The sequence below is a fragment of the Myxocyprinus asiaticus genome, chromosome 25 (genome assembly GCF_019703515.2).
Source record: "Myxocyprinus asiaticus isolate MX2 ecotype Aquarium Trade chromosome 25, UBuf_Myxa_2, whole genome shotgun sequence".
NCBI lineage: Eukaryota > Metazoa > Chordata > Actinopteri > Cypriniformes > Catostomidae > Myxocyprinus > Myxocyprinus asiaticus.
Window position 1 is genome coordinate 13124050 of NC_059368.1, and position 22417 is coordinate 13146466.

The following is a 22417-nucleotide window of genomic DNA, read 5'->3' on the forward strand; positions in this document are numbered from 1 at the left end:
CAGTAGTGTGTCTGTGTTAAGCTCTTGAGAGCCATCTTCATGCAGAAAATGCTGTGCTATGATAAACAAAATAATGCTGTGTTATGTTGTACAAGCATTCGTGTCATACAAGAACTGACTAAGTGGCGTATGATGACTATGCAAACCCAGACCTGTCCAGAGATCAAGAGGCATTTTAAACCCTGCAAGTCAACTCATCACAATGGTGTCCATGTCCACACAAGCCTGACAGATTATGTCACGTGAATGTAGCCGGCCAAGTTATTTAACACATCCAGCTTACTGAGACAGGCACATTATATAAGAAACATTTAGTTTATTTCATTTATTTTATGGGATGACCTTGAGAGTATGAGATTGTGGGCTGCAGCGAATAAGAAATATACTGTATCTTAGAGACAAAAATGTACATCTAATTTCTCTATTGCCCTTTTACATTGTAAGTGTGAGTGCATTGATCCTGCCAAGCATGGGGAGTTGGTTCACGTCTATCAATAGGGAGGACGGTCCATTAAACCCCTTTTATTTAAACTGTGAAGCAGCAAAATCATAGTACAATTGCACTATATACCTATACCTATAATCTGTCAATATACATGGAACATATTATAGCCTTTGAATCATCCTGTGCGCATCCCGACATATCAACACATAATTATGTATTATAGGCACATGCCTTAGACATGCTGACCTGGAGCTATTGTCAACCAATGTCCATTTATTAGATATAGCAAGCCCACAATATTTTACCTAGAGTCCAAACAATTCCGTTTTATCTGCTTTGTTTTAAACTCATGATAGCATTTGTAAAATTAGTAGAAACATTGCAGTATGATGTTGCCTATGATGTTGTCTATTTAAGTAAGCGTGGATGCCTAAGAAAAAGAAGTTTACCAGGGTTAGGGCTTTGTTTATGCAAAATTATTCTTTATTTCTTTCCAAATATCATTATCAAGCAAATTACATTCTCTGTCATTAATCAATGCATTGCGATGCTGCAGGTAGATGAAGCAGCTCGCCTCTTCACGTCTATCCAGAACGACTTTCTATGGGGCAGTTCACACCACATGCGTCTGTGCTGTTTTTCCATTTGTTTTTTCTATGTAAACATGCGCTTGACGTCTTTAAAAAGTTAAAAACTAAGGCAACTTTTAAAAACGCTTCTCAAGACACTTTGTTGCGCTGCGTCTAGTGCTTTTTCTTTAGCGCAAGGACGCATTCGGTCTAAACGGCCCCTAAAGGTTTCTGTTTCCAGCGTAAACACATATTCATTGAGCACTTATAAAAGGGGGCTTACCGTAAAGGAGAGAGTCAAACTGAGGTCTGACGATTCCTGCTTCGGGCTACTGAAAAAGGCAAACGCGATGAAAGTGCTCACTAATCGGCTGACATCTGCGGCGAGGTTTCTGTGAGGTGAAAGGAGACACGCGCAGGAAAAACGCAGCGAGTACTGTCCACGCGCAGCGCTCGAGGTGATGTGACGCTATAGAGATACAATAGAGCTAGAGCTCAGCTTCGGTTTGTGTTTATCATCACCACTCGCCTATCTCGTCTTCTCACAGCGCTCCGATTGGCTTTGGTGTGGTGTATGTGCTCTTTTGAGTGTGCGCAAATTGTGCCCTCTTGCTCTGAACGCACTCTATCCCAGCAATGGGTAGAAAATGAAATCAGGAACTTGTGAGCTAGATGAAACAGCCTTTCTCATGTTTAGTTATTTATTTTATAAGTCCTATATTTTATTGTTTTCTTTTTTTTAAGTGTGCATCAATGATCTAATAAAGCAACGCATGTCCAGATTGGCTCAGTAAGGTGGTCTGCACCTGAGCAGTGTTTCCCAACCTTTTTCTCAAGGGACCCCTGTTTTACATATTAAAGCAATATTCCAGGTTTAATACAAGTTAAGCTCAGTGGACAGCATTTTGTGGCATAATATTGATTACCACATCAATATTTCCCTCCTTTTCTTAAAATAAAAAAATAAAAAAAATAAAGCACAAATCTGGGATAAGGTGAGGCTCTTACAATGGAAGTGAATGGGGCCAATCTGTTAATATACTCACTATACTTTCAAAAGTATAGTCACAAAACGTAAACAAATTGTGTGTTAAAATTATTTTAGTGTGATAAAATCACTCACTAACCTTTTCTGTGTAAATATCCAACTGTACAACTTTGTTGCCATGACGAATTAACACTGTAAACACTAAAACCATAAAAAAAAAGCGATTTAATCCTTATGTTGTGTTGTGTGACCCGGACAACTTTTTTATTTTTTACGATTTTTTTATTTTTCTTTTGTACTTAATCCAACTGGAATAAAATTCCTTGACTTTGTTCACATATGGTATCTGAAAACACAAAGAAATTAAAATTTTCTTGGTTTTATTTCACTTTGTTACACCTGTTGTGTTTCTGGTCAAAAATGACCGGTCATTGGAAATGACTGGACAAGGCATCAAAAAAAAAAAAAAAAAAAAAAAAAAAGGAAAGAAAGAAAAAATGTGCATTCAGAAACTTGTCTAACCTTACTTAAATGTGTACTTACTTAAACCTCGAACATGTGTACACGCCCATACACAAACCCATACCTACACCCAGACACAAACACACACACCCTTTGGATTCCTAGGCAAGCTGTGAAATTTTGTATGATTTTTACCAATGCAGCAAAGGTTCAGAGGTTTCCTGGGAATCCAAAGGGCATTTGGGTGTGCGTAGGGTGTGTGGGTGAGTGTGTGTGTGCTTGGACACCTTGGACCAGGTGACACTTGATATCCCAGACAAGCGTACCCACTGTGGATCTGGTGCTATCAAAACATTGCTCTTTTTGTTTGAGCATCCAGACCAGCCCATCACCGCAACACTGGGTCAACTAATGGCATACTTTTGGGGTGGGGCAACCTATTTGTCTGCAATCCCATTTGGTGATGATAATGGCACAGAACTGACACATTTCACCTTAATGAAGTGTTTCACAAAAAGTGTGGTAGCAGTTTCAAATAAGGTTACATTTGTTAGCATTAGTAAATACATGAGGTATCATACACTACCAACAAACAACATCTTTTACAGTATTTATTAATTATAGTTGATGTTATTTTTAAATATAAGTGTTTATTGTTAGTTAATGTTAGTTCATAATGTATTAACTAATGTTATTCAATTCATTCAGTTCATGTTAACTAATGTTGTAAACTAACGTTACCTTATGATCGTAAACTTATTTTAAAGTATTACCAATAGTTTATATAAAGTTCTATGTGATATCTAGGTTAATTCAATTTAGATTGACTTATTTTGCAGTTTACACTGTGGATGAGATGTTGTATTTCATATAAATAGAGAATATAACTCATTTCATCTGCTCCAGGTTTGCATTGCAAAGAGAAAGATGGGAAAATCACATTCTCACATGGATTGCATCTTATTGTCACAATGTGCTGTTATTTATCATTTTCATCCTCCTACTTGTCTTTAAAATTCATAAAATACAAGAGAATGTAACTGGATGTTATAGCAGAGTGCTAGACTTTGTACTAACACCATGCTAATAAATTCAGGATCTTGTGACAGAAAATAAATAGCAGCTCCTAAAGAATCACAATGCAAATTGATTCCAGTTGTGCTAGTTGCTAGACAAATAGGCCTTGCACACCATTTGAGCATCAGTACATGAAGACAGCCGAAGCATCCTTGTGCAGTCCTTTCAAAATCCGCTGGGTCAGTGCAACTCACAAAGCTTTAACAACTGATTCCACTTGTGAAAAATTCCTGCTGAGAGCTAACAGTGGAAGTGAGAAAATGCAAACATTTGTCATGAAAGGAATAAAAAGGTGAATGGATTTAGTCAGCTATAATCAGAATAAGAGCTGTGAGCAAGAATCAAGGGGTTATCCAGATCTCGCTGATCGCCCAGCCTCAGAACCACGTCTTTTTTTTATGGCACAATGAATTGCATAACAGAAGAGTCACCCAGGCAGGCAGAGTGCAAGCGCAAGCACTGCCAAATTTGACAGTTGCTTGAAAAGAAATGCTTGAAGTTAAAGGAATATTTCACCCAAATATTAAAGTTCATAATTTTCAAGTAATGTTCATAATTTTCATATATCTCTTCAAAAAGGATAAAGTAGCATCGTGGAAATAGCAGATGCATTTGGCAACAGGATCAATAGCTATGATGTTGTATTTCATTTGTGACCCAGAGAGGCTAAAATGAATGTTGATATCACACCAAAAGAATGCTTTGTGCATAGCGAAGTTACAGCAAACTGTCACTATCTTAGCAACAACAGACAAGACCTCACAGGAGTTTGATGAGTACACTTTAAATCCTATTGAGGGAATTAGAGAGAAATCAGATCAAGATGACGATATGTCAAGTTTGATCAAATCTGACGCCTGCCATGCACCCACTCGACTGAGTAGCGTGTCAGTAGTCTCCAAAGACTGCTGTTGCAAGATTAGTGAATCTGAAGGTGTCAAAGAGAGAATACTGATACAAAAAAAAAGACTCAACGGAATGGAAAGGTCAGAGGAAAATTGAAGACATGACCTCTGTGGCTGAGATTTGACATTCAAGATTTTGTTGACTGGATTCAGTGATGGAAACTGACTTGCATTTCAGTCACAAATAATTTCACTTTAGACCAGAGGTGGAAGGTAACGAATTGCAACTACTCTCGTTACAGTACTTGAGTACATTTTTCACATTTTCTACTTTTTGATTTAGAGTACTCGACTTCGCTACAGTTGTTTTTCACCACAATTACAAAGTACAAAAAAATACATAATATTTCGGAATTTTTGGGAAGAGGAAATTTATAAGCGCTAAATCTGTTTATAAACTAAAATGCGCTGTGCGCAGCACGACAGAAACCTGCAGGGCACAGCATCATGAGCGCAGCAGTTTGCATAAACTGCCGCCGGTGTCATCTCTTCTCTAGCTTCTTCAAGACTTTATACAAGAACTGTAATACTGTGATTTTCTGCATATTTCATTTTATTCTGGAAAGGAGCTGTTCGTTCAGGTACGAGGGAACCGTCTGAACACGTTTAACCACATATCAAACTTCACTTGTTTTTAAGGTAGGCAGTGTTTTAACTGTGTCAAACATTAATACAATGTAGTTTGACATATATGTGGGGATATCTTGTTTACTTGCTACTATATGTCTAAAACAAACTTTATAAATACCTTAGAAAGATACAATGACAATAGTGTTGGAAATTAACGGCAACTCGGGGCAAAAATGCCACCGAAATTAGCAAAAATATCCCCGAAATTTTAATTATGGAGGCAAAAAATGCCCACGCAAAAGAGTTCCTGTGTTTTGTTAATAATATCTGATATAGTTACAGTTACATACATTGCAATCTTCTTTAGACTTTTCACTGAACATAATGTTTTTCCCCACCGTCCAGTGCTTTGCACCATCGCACGCACAGACGGGCTCCTCATCAATTCGATATTGTACTCCCGCATTAAATTCCGTAACCGTTCGCCCCTCTTGTTCAAAATAAACTGTCCTAGCGGGTAACACTCTTGGTCACGATGCTGTACTGTACTTCCCTGCCCTGTGCTGCTGTTTATCTGTCTGAAAAGCCTCACCTGCTAGAGACAAAAAGTGCGCAAGGGATGGATGTTATATAAAGAAGCAGGGCCGTAGCAAGGTAATCTGGGCCCCTTGACTCTATATTGCTCTGGGCCCCTTTCCTATTAAAACATACAGTTTAGAATTGGTTGTGGGGCCCCCTGGACCTTTGGGCCTCTAGAATCATTACCACCTTTCACCCCACTAGCTACGGCCCTGTAAAGAAGGTATGAGAAATCACAAAACATAATGTAACCATAATGTTAATTAAGACTTTATTATTACAACTGTAATACAATAATACATATAAAGAACAACCACTTTTAGTGTTTGAATCAATCATATCTCTCACTAAACACTGTGTGAAATGTTTATTTTTGCCTTGTTTTATTCAGCTGGCATGTTGAAGTTGATAATTTGCTTAATAATCTCATTCAATATCTGAATAAATGCTGCAATATCATAGAGGATACATTTCCTCCTCTATGATATTGCATTATATTAGTTTTGTACAGTATGTTAACTTAATAGCCAAAATACTTGGACATACGTGAATGAGAATAAACCTGAAATAGGAATGTGTTTAAGTCATAATGCACATTATGTAGTTTAGAGTCAATTTAGAGACATTTAGACATTTAGAACATTACACCTAATGGTTAAGGCCAAAGGTCACAAGTTTGACCCCAGGAAGGAACAACCCATAATCTTTAGAGTTATTGACACTCAATCTCTCCTCTATAATCATGGTGCTTTTTGAATAAGACACTTAACCCCAGATTCCTCAAAAGGGATTGTATTTGAATTAGTGTAAAATAAGTTGCTTGGGCAAAATGTTTAATGTTTCTTTTAAATGATATAACAATGTTGTTCTGACCATGTAAATACCTTGGTGCATGGATATATATTTCAAAGTACAATGATATTACCATCTTATACCATCACTGTACTATAATGCTGAGGTTTTCTATTCAAAACTCTTTTAAGATTTGTAACATCAACATAGGTGAAATAATGTATTTCACCCAGTGGCGAATTCTCAGGGCCAGCAAAGCCTTCTCTGCTGGCCTAACATGCCAAATAAATAAATATTTTTCATCCTTTCTCAATCACCTTTTTGCCAAGTATTTTTAATCGCTTTCCACTCTTAATTAATCTACAAACAAATAGAGAAAAACTAAAAGTTTATCCAGTCAGAATTTATTCCTTGATGCTTACAAGCAAAGTGTGACAACTGTTTCACAAACCGCATGCCCGAAGCAGCATGTGAGTCTGAGCTCCACCCTGTCAGGCCTTCAGAATTTCCACAGAATCCCTCAACAGTGCAAATGAATGGGCAACTAAAGTAAGATTGTCAGATTCATCAGCCAATCAGATTGATTTATTTGTAGTATATGTCCCGCCTTCTAGCTGGCCTTGAGTGACGCAATCACGAAAAGCGCGAGATCTAGCTGACGAGTCAGCTGTCACTGCCACATAACCACTGAGAAATAGATCCTTATGGATTTAAAAACACTATATTTTCTGCATGACCCTGTGATTGCTTAATTTATTAAACAGGAAAGGAGGACTGATTTTTACTTCAAGTAAATTGGTAAGTGATTTTTGCATTGTTATAGCAACATCAGGAGTTTTCTAAGTGTAAATTAGTCTGCTTGAGCAGTCAGTGTCTGATAAAGTTTTGAAAAGTAGTGCTGCATTCCATTCAACTCAGAAAGTCGGATTTTACAGCTTACTACTAGGAAAAGTGCAATGGAATGCATCTTGAAGTCAGAATTACAACTTGTAGGCTCGTGCAGAAATTCTCAACTCCGATTTCGCCGAGATGTAGGGGCATGATGTCACACAAACATGTCGACACAGGGAGATATATAAAGTAAGTGATAAACACTCACTTTATTAAGTAATATCGATAAATGAGTTTGTTTCCACATTACATGATATTAAAGCTTGTTTAACAAATGCCTGCTGCAGAAACAGGTGTATAAAACATTATAATCTCTTTTGATAATCGTACACCTGAAGCACAAATGCTAGCGCTGCAGCATTGTTTATCAGTTGGGTTGCTAGGAGACATCTCTAATGAGAGTCAAACTCCTGCTAAGCTAACAGGAGCATTACAGTTTTGTTTCCTTAAACGTCATCTTCTGAATTTTGGGGAATGGAATGCATTTATGGTTGGATATATCAAGTAGGAATATCCCATATCCAACTTGAATGGAATGCAGCATAACCGTGAACCCTGACGAAACGAAATTTATTGCGAGCAACATTTAAATCGCAAATATTATTAGATAGATTTTTCCAGGTATTATAGACCTCCTTGGTAGATTCATATGAAAAATTCTGATTTTTGAATGTCTGTTTGGGAGATGTTCATTTCACAAAACAGTCATGCTGCAGTTAAAATTAGGCTTGTTTGAGCATTAAGTGCCGTTTCAAGTTCTGGCTTTCGTGCGTGGACGTGTTTTTAAAATGTCAATTGGTATTATTATTTAGCTGCGACATAATGTATGATGCCCAAAGGCATAGGGTGTCTTATTCATTGTGAAACTGTGTTTTCTTAATGACATGAATCACACTTAAGGCCAAGACTTAAAATGCACGACCCGCCATTGATTTCACCACATATGTAACAGGACAGTTCCTATGCAGGAATATGAATGGTAATAACTGATTTTCCCAATGGTGTTACTTGGATCACTGCATTTCATTCAGGAACTGCCACTGGCAATACTGAAAATAAGAAGCATTTTCATTAAACACTTGAAGGGGTGTTTGTATTTCTGTATCAACAGTGAGAATTATATAGGCCCCCAGCAATCAACATCAGAACCTGCAGACCACAGCTTGGAGCCCACAAGGGACCATTGCAACACACTGTTATGATTCAGAGGGGGAGATTCGTAAAATGGTTGTGCTGTGGCAATCAATGGAGCTGTACCAGAAAACAACATCCACTTACAAATCTTTTTGCTTTCACATATCCATGTGTACAGTGCTACTATTGATTTGACGAGTAGTTTTTAATTTTGATTGAGGAAAGTAATGAATTAAGATTTAAATAAATAAAAAATAAAAAATTCAATGTTTAAATACTTACTCCTATCACAACTTAATATGCAGACACTATTAAATCCATTCGTAGGTTAATTCCCCCAAGAAAGTGTAAACACTATGACTCTTTGGCACTATAAAACATTGCTCTTTTTGTTTGAGCATCCCGAAACAGCAACATTGGCTCAACCAATTGCATGAGTTTAGGGCGTGACTATCTGTTTTATTGACCAGTGGCAGATAGGGGTGTTTTTGCGAAACCTGCTTTAAAACAGACATTATTTTTGCAATTCCTTGCAGAAATTATACATTTATTTTGTAAACATATTTTACATTGATTGTATGTGTTTCTACAAAATGTAGTCATTTAGTTTTGTTGGAACATATAAAGGTGTTATTGCACTTTCCCTGATGTTAATGCTTTATCTGAGGTGTGGTTGTTTCATAAACTAAATGTATTCCTTACATATAACATTTGCAAGGTTTCTGTTAGAACAAAGAGTTTTGTACATAGTTGCGGGTGAAATCGTACTGCTATAAAATAGCACTTAAAGGGGTCATGACATGAGGAATCAAAATGTCATTGACCCTTTAACACAGAAGAGGTCATTGTACTATAAAAACATACTGTAAGTTTCAGAACTCAAAACTTCCTTCTCACTGTAAAATGAACATTTGTTGGAACCAAGCTGCCAAAATTACTCATTCTCTACTTCCTCCATATTGTGCTGTCACACTGTGGTAGACTTTTGCATTTGACCACCTCCATAACAACACATCAATGCCTGCTTTACCTTATCACTTCTCACTAAGGTGAGAGCAGGTCAGTCAAGAGCAGAGAGCCAATCATAACAGTGGGCGTTTACTGTCAAGTCTTAAATGAGAAGCAGCACCAAACCTGAGCGTTTCTGACAGAGGGTCAGAATGAGGGTGGAAATGGATCAGATCTTACAAATATATGACCGTGTTTTGTGCAACAAAAAAAAAAAAAAAAAAAATTATTATATTATAAGTGAACCACAAGGAACATATTAAAATGTCATGACCCCTTTAAGTAACTTTAAATCAACTGAATGATAATTGTGCTAAATATGTTTTATAAATGTTTCAAAGCTGTCTTAGATATATTCCTTTATCTTCCACGAAGATTGGCTTTAAGTGTTTACACTTAAAAACACATTGTCACTTTATTGCATCATATTTGTGTTGTGTAGGACTGCCATTGGAGAGCCACCACTAAGAAAGTAATTTGGCAGTACTGTCATTAGACCAGAGCAAGAAGATGAAACTTCAGTGCTATTTAAGTAAGGACCTATTCATTTATGGCCAGCGTGCAAGACAGACCGCAGTGGTTCAACATCATTGAAAGTTTGTCTCTTGATTGCTTTACATTTGCTGAAAGGTAACTGTCTGCATAATGTCATTCAGCGAATGGAGGTCATTTGCATCTGGGTTAGACTGCTCCAATGCCTCCTCTGACAGGTTCTTATGGAAATACAATCCAAACTCTCTCATTAATGCTAATAGCTGCTTTGCATTCTAACAAATACAACCACTGCAAAAGACAAGTATCTCTACGTGCTACATTGTTTGATTTGCGATCAAGGTTTTATGCATAATGTACCCTAAAATTATGCATTCTAGCATCATATTCACTTAGAGAGCCCATATATTATTACAGGAATAACAGTGCCGGATGCTGGTGATACTTAATGATGTGACCCCTGCTAGTTTTCAGGGAGTATGCAGCCCTGATTTCATTACTGGTCTCATTTGGTTGATCTAAAATCAATCAACTGCCTCTGTAACATGAAAGGAACAAATCACTGATGTGACATGGAGACATCAAAGTTTTCCTCTGTGCCAGAAGGTATCCCCGTCCTTTTAAAGTTCTTAAGAAATGATTAGCTGTTCTCCATGCAGATGATCCTTTGTGTGATTCATTTGCAGATATAATGAGGCCAGTAATTATTTAATGTGGTTTAAAATTCTACAAAGAAAATAAATGAAATTGTAATAAATTTGGGTTCCACTTAATATTAGGTGTCTATAACTACTGTATAATTATAATGTACATATTGTGTTAAACATAAGAACAAACATGTTAATACACTGTACCAACATTTAAAGTAACTGCATGTAAAACAGTTATACAAGATGTACTTACTATCAGAAATATGCTCTTGTAAATGAGCTCTTAATTGCAGTGTAAAATTACATACAGTATACCCATTATAATAGCATGTAATACACAGTAAATATTCACAGTATATAATCCATGGCTATATATATATATATTCAGTTCATATTTATTTTTAAACAACACAATACACATTTTTTAACTAACTTAGGAAGAGTTCAGAAATCAATATTTAGTGGAATAACCCTGATTTTCAATCACAGCTTTCATGTGTCTTGGCATGCTCTCTACCAGTCTTCACATTGGTGCTGGGTGACTTTATGCCACTCCTGGCACAAAAATTCAAGCAGCTCGGCTTTGTTTGATATCTTGTGGCCATTCATCTTCCTCTTGATCACATTCCAGAGGTTTTCAGTGGGGTTCAGGTCTGGAGATTGGGCTGGCCATGACAGGGTCTTGATCCGGTGGTCCACCATCCACACCTTGATTGACCTGGCTGTGTGGCATGGAGCATTGTCCTGCTGGAAAAACCAATCCTCAGAGTTGGGGAGCATTGTCAGAGCAGAAGTAAGCAAGTTTACTATATACAGGTGCATCTCAATAAATTAGAATGTCGTGGAAAAGTTCATTTATTTCAGTAATTCAACTCAAATTGTGAAACTCGTGTATTAAATAAATTCAATGCACACAGACTGAAGTAGTTTAAGTCTTTGGTTCTTTTAATTGTGATGATTTTGGCTCACATTTAACAAAAACCCACCAATTCACTATCTCAAAAAATTAGAATACATCATAAGACCAATTAAAAAAACATTTTTAGTGAATTGTTGGCCTTCTGGAAAGTATGTTCATTTATTGTATATATACTCAATACTTGGTAGGGGCTCCTTTTGCTTTAATTACTGCCTCAATTCGGCATGGCATGGAGGTGATCAGTTTGTGGCACTGCTGAGGTGGTCAGCCCAGGTTTCTTTGACAGTGGCCTTCAGCTCATCTGCCTTTTTTGGTCTCTTGTTTCTCATTTTCCTCTTGACAATACCCCATAGATTCTCTATGGGGTTCAGGTCTGGTGAGTTTGCTGGCCAGTCAAGCACACCAACACCATGGTCATTTAACCAACTTTTGGTGCTTTTGGCAGTGTGGGCAGGTGCCAAATCCTGCTGGAAAATGAAATCAGCATCTTTAAAAAGCTGGTCAGCAGAAGGAAGCATGAAGTGCTCTAAAATTTCTTGGTAAACGGGTGCAGTGACTTTGGTTTTCAAAAAACACAATGGACCAACACCAGCAGATGACATTGCACCCCAAATCATCACAGACTGTGGAAACTTAACACTGGACTTCAAGCAACTTGGGTTATGAGCTTCTCCACCCTTCCTCCAGACTCTAGGACCTTGGTTTCCAAATGAAATACAAAACTTGCTCTCATCTGAAAAGAGGACTTTGGAACACTGGGCAACAGTCCAGTTCTTCTTCTCCTTAGCCCAGGTAAGATGCCTCTGACATTGTCTGTGGTTCAGGAGTGGCTTAACAAGAGGCATACGACAACTGTAGCCCAATTCCTTGACATGTCTGTGTGTGGTGGCTCTTGATGCCTTGACCCCAGCCTCAGTCAATTCCTTGTGAAGTTCACCCAAATTCTTGAATCGAGTTTGCTGGACAATCATAAGGCTGCGGTTCTCTCGGTTGGTTGTGCATCTTTTTCTTCAACACTTTTTCCTTCCACTCAACTTTCTGTTAACATGCTTGGATACAGCACTCTGTGAACAGCCAGCTTCTTTGGCAATGAATGTTTGTGGCTTACCCTCCTTGTGAAGGGTGTCAATGATTGTCTTCTGGACAACTGTCAGATCAGCAGTCTTCCCCATGATTTTGTAGCCTAGTGAACCAAACTGAGAGACCATTTTGAAGGCTCAGGAAACCTTTGCAGGTGTTTTGAGTTGATTAGCTGATTGGCATGTCAAAATATTCTAATTTTTTGAGATAGTGAATTGGTGGGTTTTTGTTAAATGTGAGCCAAAATCATCACAATTAAAAGAACCAAAGACTTAAACTACTTCAGTCTGTGTGCATTGAAATTATTTAATACACGAGTTTCACAATTTGAGTTGAATTACTGAAATAAATGAACTTTTCCACGACATTCTAATTTATTGAGATGCACCTGTATATATATACCATGGTCTGTTCTAATACTTGATTCTAATTGGCTGGAAAGTGTGCAGTTCAAACTGTTGAATGCACAGGTAGTTCCAGTCAGTTATAATCGCTGTGTGATATTAATGCGCTGTTTGTAACCATAGCAACATAACATTACAGAGCAAGCAGAGTAAACTATAGCAATTGAAAACATTTCCTAACCACTTTCATCAGCATAGGTAATATAATGTAATTCAGCTTGTTTTGCACGGAGTGTGAGAGATTTAAATCAGGACTTATTAAATGTGTCTTTCGCTATCCAGCAAAGCGATGCAAGATGATTTCAACTGAAATGTGTTGTATATATTGTTTCTATGCTGAAGTGCCACCTATAGCTACTAGAGGACTACCCACACACACACACATCGCTCACACATCTCTGACTCAAACTCTGAAGGAGAAGCGCTGTTGTTTACAAAACACAGGTGAATGTGTTTTTGCAGTGAAGCGCTACCGTGCAGGGACAAATTTTGATTTCATTAATTCAGTCAATCGTGCAGCCTTGATGGATATCATACCGATGTCTCAGAGGTCCAAATCTGCAGATTCCAGAGTGTGTTTTGAATGAGTTTCCCCTTATTATACAGCAGGGGTCGGCAACCTATGGCACGCGTGCCAACACTGGCATGCGGAGGGGTAATCACTGGAACGCCAGCAACGGCGAGAGAGGAGTAGACTATTTTATTTATATAAATTCTGCACCTGCATTCCAATCTACATCTTGATGTAATCCTTCCTTCCTCGTGATCACGCAGCGTGTTGTCATGAGCAGAATGGGAGACTAAACAAAAAGTTAAAATGTGACGAGAATGCAGTATACCCAACAAACTAGTGCAGCGCGTACAAGCCATTCGCGCATCATGAGCTGGCAGGGCTTCACGATCATCACGCTTTGGTCAGGCTGCGTGGATGACAGCCTACATTCCGTGTTTCATTTGTTTCTTTTTGCTTTCAAAACAACATGTGATGTAATAAGGAAAACACCACCATTAATCCTTGAGATTTCCAACCCAGCATACAGGTACACCCTCCTTAAACCATGGTCACACTCAAAATTACAGTAAACGATAAAAAAAATTAAATTAAATAAAAAAATAAAAAAAAACATCGTAGGGTTCAAAAATCTTTTCAAGTCTATTCAAAATATAAATTAAACCCGGAAATATAGTTTTAGGATTTTGCAGGTGCAATTCACCGAAAAGGGCTAATAGTTGATCGGCTTGTGATGCGCGAATGGCTTACAAGCGCAGCGCGAGTCTCGTCACACTTTAATAGTGTTTAGCCTCCCATTCAGCTGATGAAAACACACTGTGTGATCATGAGGAAAGGATTACATCAAGATGTTGATTGGAATGCAGATGCAAAAAACTTAATATAAATAAAATAGCCTGCTTCTCTCTCGCTGTTGCATGCGTGCTAGTGATTATATGATTACAATGACATAATTTAAGAAATATTTAAGATTCCACACAATTTTGTGATCAGTAATCAAATAAGAAAATTTGTGACATTAACTGTGTTAACTCATTTTGTACAAAAGGACAGGAAAATTCACATCCAAGATCATGATTATATCATAATCATCGGGTTTTGCACAAAAATTTCACTCAAACGGTTATGCTGATAATGTCATTTGTAATGAGAAATAAATGATTAAATTAGAAAAATGCAAAATAGAAACATTTTCACAAGTGAACTCATACTTTGGAAAATCGCATACCTTTGCACAGCCATTGACCAGGAAAAAAAAAATGGCACACCATGTCAAAAAGTTTGCCGACCCCTGTTATACAGTAAGGGCTACTTTTACTGTCACTGCCACTTTTGTAATGTTGGTTTTTCAACATTAATGTGAAAATGACAATGAATACAAATTAAATAATACATTTTCTCTGGAGTGCCAACCCCTCTACATTCTGTGGATATTATTATTTCTGGATTGTGAATTTAAATTCACACTACTTTTTCTCTGTGTCTGAATTAGATTCAGGCAGAGCTGTAGATCTAACTGCCATTAGATCAAATAAAAAAAAAATTGTATTCTTCCAAAAATTACAGCGGTTACTAATCAATTCTGGCAAGTGACCATGGTATAAGTGGGCTAGGTTTGCGTTAACGATTTCATATGCACTTTGCGGAGGCAACCTCCGCTTCGCGTTGGGTGGTTCTTCGCCTCCACGTCATGCATTTAAAATAATTTAAGGCACACCTAGCCATGGATTGTCCCTTACACACACACACACACACACACACACACACACACACTATATATATATATATATATATATATATATATATATATATATTTAAAATGGTAATTATATATTTTTATCATTAATATTATTTTCGTTTAATTAATTACAACTACTACTATTATTATTAATAACCATTATACTGTATATTACTATTCTAAAAGTATATGTTACTGTTAACGCAAGGTAACCCTTGTTCTGCAAAAAATCTTTTCTTCCAGAAGTCAGTTCATGTACTGTATTTATTTAGAGTCCCACAGACACACACTCCCCCTAACCCAAACCATTATCTTTGAAGTAGCAAATGTGAATCTTTTGATATTTTTAGGTTTTGGAGAACATATTTACAGTGATAAATTATACTGTGTATATATATATATATATATATATATATATATATATATATATATATATATATATAAAGAAGCATAAAAAATCCAGAATCTTATGATAAGCAGCTCTTACAGAGTTTTTTATGATGGGGAAATGTCAGCTGCAGTCTGTTAGATCACAGCTTGTTGCACCTGTTAGATGATCTGCTGTATGGAGGTAAATATAACCCAAACCTCTCTGGGCTCTTTCAACTAAATATGAATCTCACAAGATTAATTTAATCAGAGTGGTTCATTTCAGTTTTTGTACATAATAACAAAAAAAAAAAAAACAACAACAACAACAAATAAACAGGACATGACATTATTTATAATAATGAAACAAGCCGTAAGTGCAACCTACAGGCTCTGCTAACGCACACTATGTGGGAGTCACATAATTGCAGATTTGCAACATTAGACCTCTGCAATTTCCAAAATATTCCAAGGATGTTAACAGAGGCTTTCAAATACTGAATTAAGGTAAAAAATCAAGTACTGATGATGAATGCATCAGTACTTCAATAATAAGTACTTTATAACCTGTTTGTTTTCTTGTTTTTGCTGTCTGGTGGAATATTGAAATGTACATATAAAATATGATAGTGATGAATGCCTTTGTTAAATAGCCAAGTCTCTCTGTTGGAATGTGGACAGGCTTTTATCTTAGAGAGGAAATGGATAGTTAATGTGAGTGTCTAACAGCCAGATGTGTCCATGTCATTTCTCTTAAAAAGCTGTCAATTATGGGGCAAGACATTAGGGCCAAGACATCAGGCTGTACCTTCAACAAACATGAACTATAGCCAGTCAATGGAGGCATCTTACACAGAAAATCTTTACCATTTATATGTTATTTTGTGAGTTTCTCGTTTTATTTTTGTCTCTTTGAGTTTGCAGCATGCAAGACTATGTATATAAATGGCATCAGCTTTCCTCGCAAACCCCAGATGTGTCATCTGGCATTATCAGATGCGGTTTATCTCAGGGGGAGCACCTCTCAAACACACTGTTCATTCAATCAAAAATTGATGCAGTAATGATTCTACAGCAATTCTAAGCTGCATAATCACCTGGAGAGAGTTCTCTGAAAACAATCACACATTGTAATAGATCATTTTAATGCAACTGAGGAACCATGGCTCTGTTGCATTTTTAAGCTGTATCCAATCAATTTAAAAACAGAAAGACAGAGGCACAGAAACAGATTAAATGAAATACTGGCTCAGGCCTGAAAATAGTCCTAGGTCAAATAGGACTGAGTGCTAAGATATATTGCCTTTGGTACAGAACCATGTTCCTCCATGTTTCTATGCTTCAGAACAACCCTTCCTGAAATAAACTGTGCAATATTTACAACATTTTGCATTTAGCACACAAAAAGGATATGTTTGGTTGAATGTTCAATTTCAGTCACCATTCACTTTTATTGTATGGAAAAAAGATAATGAAAATGAATTGTGACAGAGGTTATCAGTTTATATAACATTCTGCCTAAGTGCCTAATGTCTCCTTTTGTGTTCCACAAAGAAAGAAATATGGTTTTGAGTTCGAGTTCCATTTATATTACTCAAAATGCCAGTCATTTGTTGTATACTTTCCTTACTCAGTATATAATTTTGACAAGTATTGGTTTGAGAAGTCCTTCAAGGCTTACTTTTAGGACACATGAATTTTGAATTTCGGGTGAAGAAGGATATGTATATAAACAAGGGCAAATATGCAATATGTTGTTTTTAGTGTTCAAAATATGCATGATTACTATCAGACATTTATGACAATTAAATGCATGTTTATTATTAACAGTACACATTAAAGTCCCCTTAATGAAAAAAAACAACAACAAAAAAAAAAAAACAGGAAAAATAGTACTGCATATTTTTATAAAATATTTTTACATATCTGTTTTTCCATCAAAGTTAATCATGTACAGTTGACATAGAGTATTGCAGATGGAGCTTATCCAGATACCTGCGTGTTATAAGTGGGTCTCTGAGGTCATGATGTGCTGGGTGTATTTATTGCTGAGAATGCACTGTATATTGATCTATATGTAATTCAAATTCCCCCACAAATCCTTTTTCCCTGTGTAGAGCTGACTTCAGTATTTACTCTCCTGTCAACAGCACAAAATGGATCAGGAATGAAATGGCCCATAATATACAGCACAGCAATATATTACTTTTTAAACTAGCCAATTTTAACCCAGTAAAACCTTGTTGCTGGAAACAATTATTAAAATTAATATGTAAGCAATCACATTTTCTTGTGGATATCCACATGTGCTTATGTAAAATGTTTAATTCGATTTGGGATTGTAAAACCTTGTTTTTCATGCAAAAAAAAAAGTAGAGTAGATGATGACAACTGTCATTTTTGAGTGAACTGTACTCCTTTAAGGATAACCCATGACTCCTCCCTGAGGAGTGTCTACTGGAGATGGAAATAGTTTAAATGAATGAACAAAATGAGAAGAGAAATTGGAATTTCATGAAAAGTTATTAAAGTTAAATCTAGTCAGTGCACTAGGAGATGAGAGAGAGGAGGCGAGTGAGTGAGATTTATAAAGATCACAGTTCAGACAGTAGATATGACATAGTTATGCAAGTGTTATCACAGGAGACAGAGAGAGTTACAGCTAGAGCTTCAATTTTGGAAAGCTGCTTCTCTTTTCTGATCTAAAAGAGAGAGTCCAAGAGCGTGAGTGATCATTTCCCCTCTCTCCCATGTCATGGGCATGGAGTCAATGAGCACTGCAATGCAGCAAAACAAGTCCAGAGAATCAGTTAAGAATGTCTGATTGCACGACTAAACGCACAGTCACACGGTACAATGGTGACTGTAGTATTCTAATCTCAACCAGATTTGCGGAGAGAACATGAATAGTGCATGCCCATGCAAAACTCACTGGGTTTGGTCGGTGGTTTCCAGGGTGCTGCAATGCGGTTGCTAGTTTGTTCTGAGTAGTTTTAAGACCATTGCTTTGTAGTTACTAGGAGGTTGTTAACTGGCCCAAGTCATAACAATTCACCCTAAACCTCTGTGATATACTGGTCCCTTGATATTGCTCCAGTCCTTACTTCAATGTACATCCATGATTTTATATTTAATTTAATTTATTTTTTTATTGTAATTTTTTGTTTGTTTTATCAATCACCAGTCAGAAATTTGATTACAGCTGCTGCACACCTCTCCTCAACAAGTCACACAATTTGAGATGTCAATCATGTCCATACATAGCTGCCAAGTCTCACGCTTTGACCGAGAGACTCACGCATTTCAACCAGTTCACACGCTCACATGCCACACCTCGTATTTCTCATGTTGACAATCCCAAAAAAGTTAAATTGCTTCTTTTTTTTGGGGGGGGGGGGGGGCCTCTGGAGTTCACTAGTTCGCTAATTCGAATCCCAGGGTGTGCTGAGTGACTCCAGCCAGGTCTCCTAAGCAACCAAATTGGCCCGGTTGCTAGGGAGGGTAGAGTCACATGGGGTAACCTCCTCGTGGTCGCTATAATGTGGTTTGTTCTCGGTGGGGCGCATGGTGAATTGAGCGTGGTTGCTGCGGTGGATGGCATGAAGCCTCCACACGCGCTATGTCTCCGTGGCAACGCGCTCAACAAGCCACGTGTTAAGATGCGTGGGTTGACTGTCTTAGACGCGGAGGCAACTGGGATTCGTCCTCCGCCACCCGGACTGAGGCGAATCACTACGCCACCACGAGGACTTAGAGCGCATTGGGAATTGCGCATTCCAAATTGGGAGAAAAAGGGGAAAAATCCCCCCAAAAAAAATAAATAAATAAAATTGCTTCTTTTTTTTTTTATGTATACATTTCCTCACTTGTCTTCACTTGCGCTTACTTGGTGCTGGGAAATCCTTTCCGCATGCACATTACGTGAACGCTCGCGTGCAACATCCTACATGTTACATGTAGTTGGAGTGGAGTTGAAGCCGGAAGATGGAAGAATCACTGGAATAATGGTGCAACATTCCCGCCTTGAACAGGCTGTTTAAAAGGGTCTGCTGAATGTTGTCTTTGAATTGAAGTGGAAGGTCAAACGGTAGGTAACCACCTAGTTTTTGATCATTCGAATTACATGAAAGGTGTCAAAATGTGCGTCATATGGACCATAACACAAACGGAGCAGGACAGTGCTTGAAGTGGGCGGGTACTCACTGGTATGCAGTACCTTCACTTCTATCAATTATTTTACAGAGTACTGGTAGCTTTTCTTGAGTACCACCAGTTCTAAGAGTCTCATCATACAATGCCATTTCGTTTATTTAATGTAAGTCAGTGGATGATTCGATGTGGCTCACCAATCACTTTTATTTGACCCACCGTCTAATTTAGATAAAATCGTGTCACAGTGTAAACATCAGAGCGCATCTCATCGGTGAGTTTGACAACCCTCAGCAGAGCGTGCAAGAGTGTCACGATCTGTGGTCGAATTCCGGACATAAGCGAGCATGTTTAAGCTTGTCTGGGCATAATTCAGTTACACTGCTCTCCAAAACATGAACCAGCAACTTTTAGGTGAGCACATTTAATCGCATCTTGTTCAATCTAATTAATGCAAAATTGCTTAGCTGCCTACTGCACTCAAAACTACTACAGACTTTAAAAAAAAAGACATCACAGCTGTTACAGAAGTGATGTCAAGTTATTTGCACAAAACTTTTCAACAAAAGATAAATCGATAATGAAAACCAAACATAAAAAAAATAAAATAATAAAAAATAAAAAAAAGTTTCAGAAAAGTTGCTTTTATTTTCTATTCCTTAAGTGTTAAAGGGGCGTGCCTCATCTTTTTAGTGTCTGTATACTCATAAAAAGTGAAAACGTGGAGCTTCACTGAACCTGCATACATGCATACTGCATATGCTGATTGTGTTTGGATCTGTAAAATATACAGATGTGTATCAGCGTTCTCAATCCCGAACATCATCAAATCAGTTTGTTATCCATTTAGTGGTGGTGGCGTAGTGGACTAAAGCACTGAACTGGTAAGCAGAAGGTTGTTGGTTCAATTCCCACAGCCACCATCACTGTGTCCTTGAGCAAGGCACTTAACTCCAGGTTGCTCCAGGGGGATTGTCCCTGTAATAAGGGCACTGTAAGTCGCTTTGGATAAAAGCGTCTGCCAAATGCATAAATGTAAATGTACCAATGATTATCTGCTCAATCATCTGGCTCCTGCAAGGAAAGGCTAATTTCACTTCTTTGATAGGGAGGATAATAGAGAAAGAGAAAGAACAGACATTGCTCTTTTATTCAGTTTTACATTTATTTTATATAAAAAGACAGTTCTACTTTAGAGTGCCATTGTTTTCTTACGTGGGTTGATATTGTCAAAGATACATACTTTAGCAGATGATCCTCCTCAGTTTTCATAATCATTAAAATTATTACTGTAAATTCTCGTCCGTGCCCAGTAAGTGGTGAAATACACGAAGAAAGCGAATCGCCAAAAACAAAAGAAGAAGAATGTGTGGGTGAAAGTGAAAGTGGAGATTTAGAGTAAAAAAAGGACTTATATATTGATCTGTTTCTCACCCATAGCTATCATATCACTTCTGAAGACATGGACTGAACCACTGGTTTACTGGATTACTTTAAAGTTCTGGCCACCATTCACTTGCATTGAATGGACAAACAGAGCTGAGATATTCTTCTAAAAATCTTTTTTGTGTGTGTTCTGCAGAAGAAAGAAAGTCTTACACATTAGGGATGCCATGAGGGTGAGTATATGATAAGAGAATTTTCATTTTTGGGTAAACTCTCCCTTTAATAATAATAGTGAGCCTTAGCAAGCATATCACTATTTGTTCCATTCCTGAGTCACCTCTTTTAGAGACTGAACTTGTGAACTCTGCGTTAGCACCCCGGATCTGTAACCACTGGGCTACTATTACCTGATGAAAGAACATTTAAAAATGTTTACACTTTGGATGAAGCAGTCAGCTCTTGGAGTTGTATTAGGCCTGAGGTGTTTTAGTAATGCTGCTAATTAATAATTGAATACTAGTTTGTAAACAGTGGCTCTGTGGCACTATCAAAACATTGCTTTATTTGTTTAAGCATCCCAACCAGCATTATTTTTGCAGTATGGTTTGGTGATGCAAATGGTGCAGAAATGACACACTTCACATGTACAGGTGCATCTCAATAAATTAGAATGTCATGGAAAAGTTCATTTATTTCAGTAATTCAACTCAAATTGTGAAACTCGTGTATTAAATAAATTCAATGCACACAGACTGAAGTAGTTTAAGTCTTTGGTTCTTTTAATTGTGATGATTTTGGCTCACATTTAACAAAAACCCACCAATTCACTATCTCAAAAAATTAGAATATGGTGACATGCCAATCATCTAATCAACTCAAAACACCTGCAAAGGTTTCCTGAGCCTTCAAAATGGTCTCTCAGTTTGGTTCACTAGGCTACACAATCATGGGGAAGACTGCTGATCTGACAGTTGTCCAGAAGACAATCACTGACACCCTTCACAAGGAGGGTAAGCCACAAACATTCATTGCCAAAGAAGCTGGCTGTTCACAGAGTGCTGTGTCCAAGCATGTTAACAGAAAGTTGAGTGGAAGGAAAAAGTGTGGAAGAAAAAGATGCACAACCAACCGAGAGAACCGCAGCCTTATGATTGTCAAGCAAAATCGATTCAAGAATTTGGGTGAACTTCACAAGGAATGGACTGAGGCTGGGGTCAAGGCATCAAGAGCCACCACACACAGACATGTCAAGGAATTTGGCTACAGTTGTCGTATTCCTCTTGTCAAGCCACTCCTGAA

At 37.5% G+C, this 22417-nt stretch overlaps 1 protein-coding gene across 1 annotated transcript in view; it reads right to left on the bottom strand.

Annotated features, from left to right (window-relative positions):
- The window catches only part of LOC127415721 (visinin-like protein 1), a 40535-nt gene extending 38963 nt beyond the window's left edge, over nt 1–1572 (bottom strand). The window contains exon 1 of the mRNA XM_051654562.1: nt 1298–1572. The gene's annotated coding sequence lies outside the window, so the exon portion shown is untranslated. The remainder of the gene's footprint in view (nt 1–1297) is intronic.
- Between the last annotated feature and the right edge of the window lie 20845 nt (nt 1573–22417).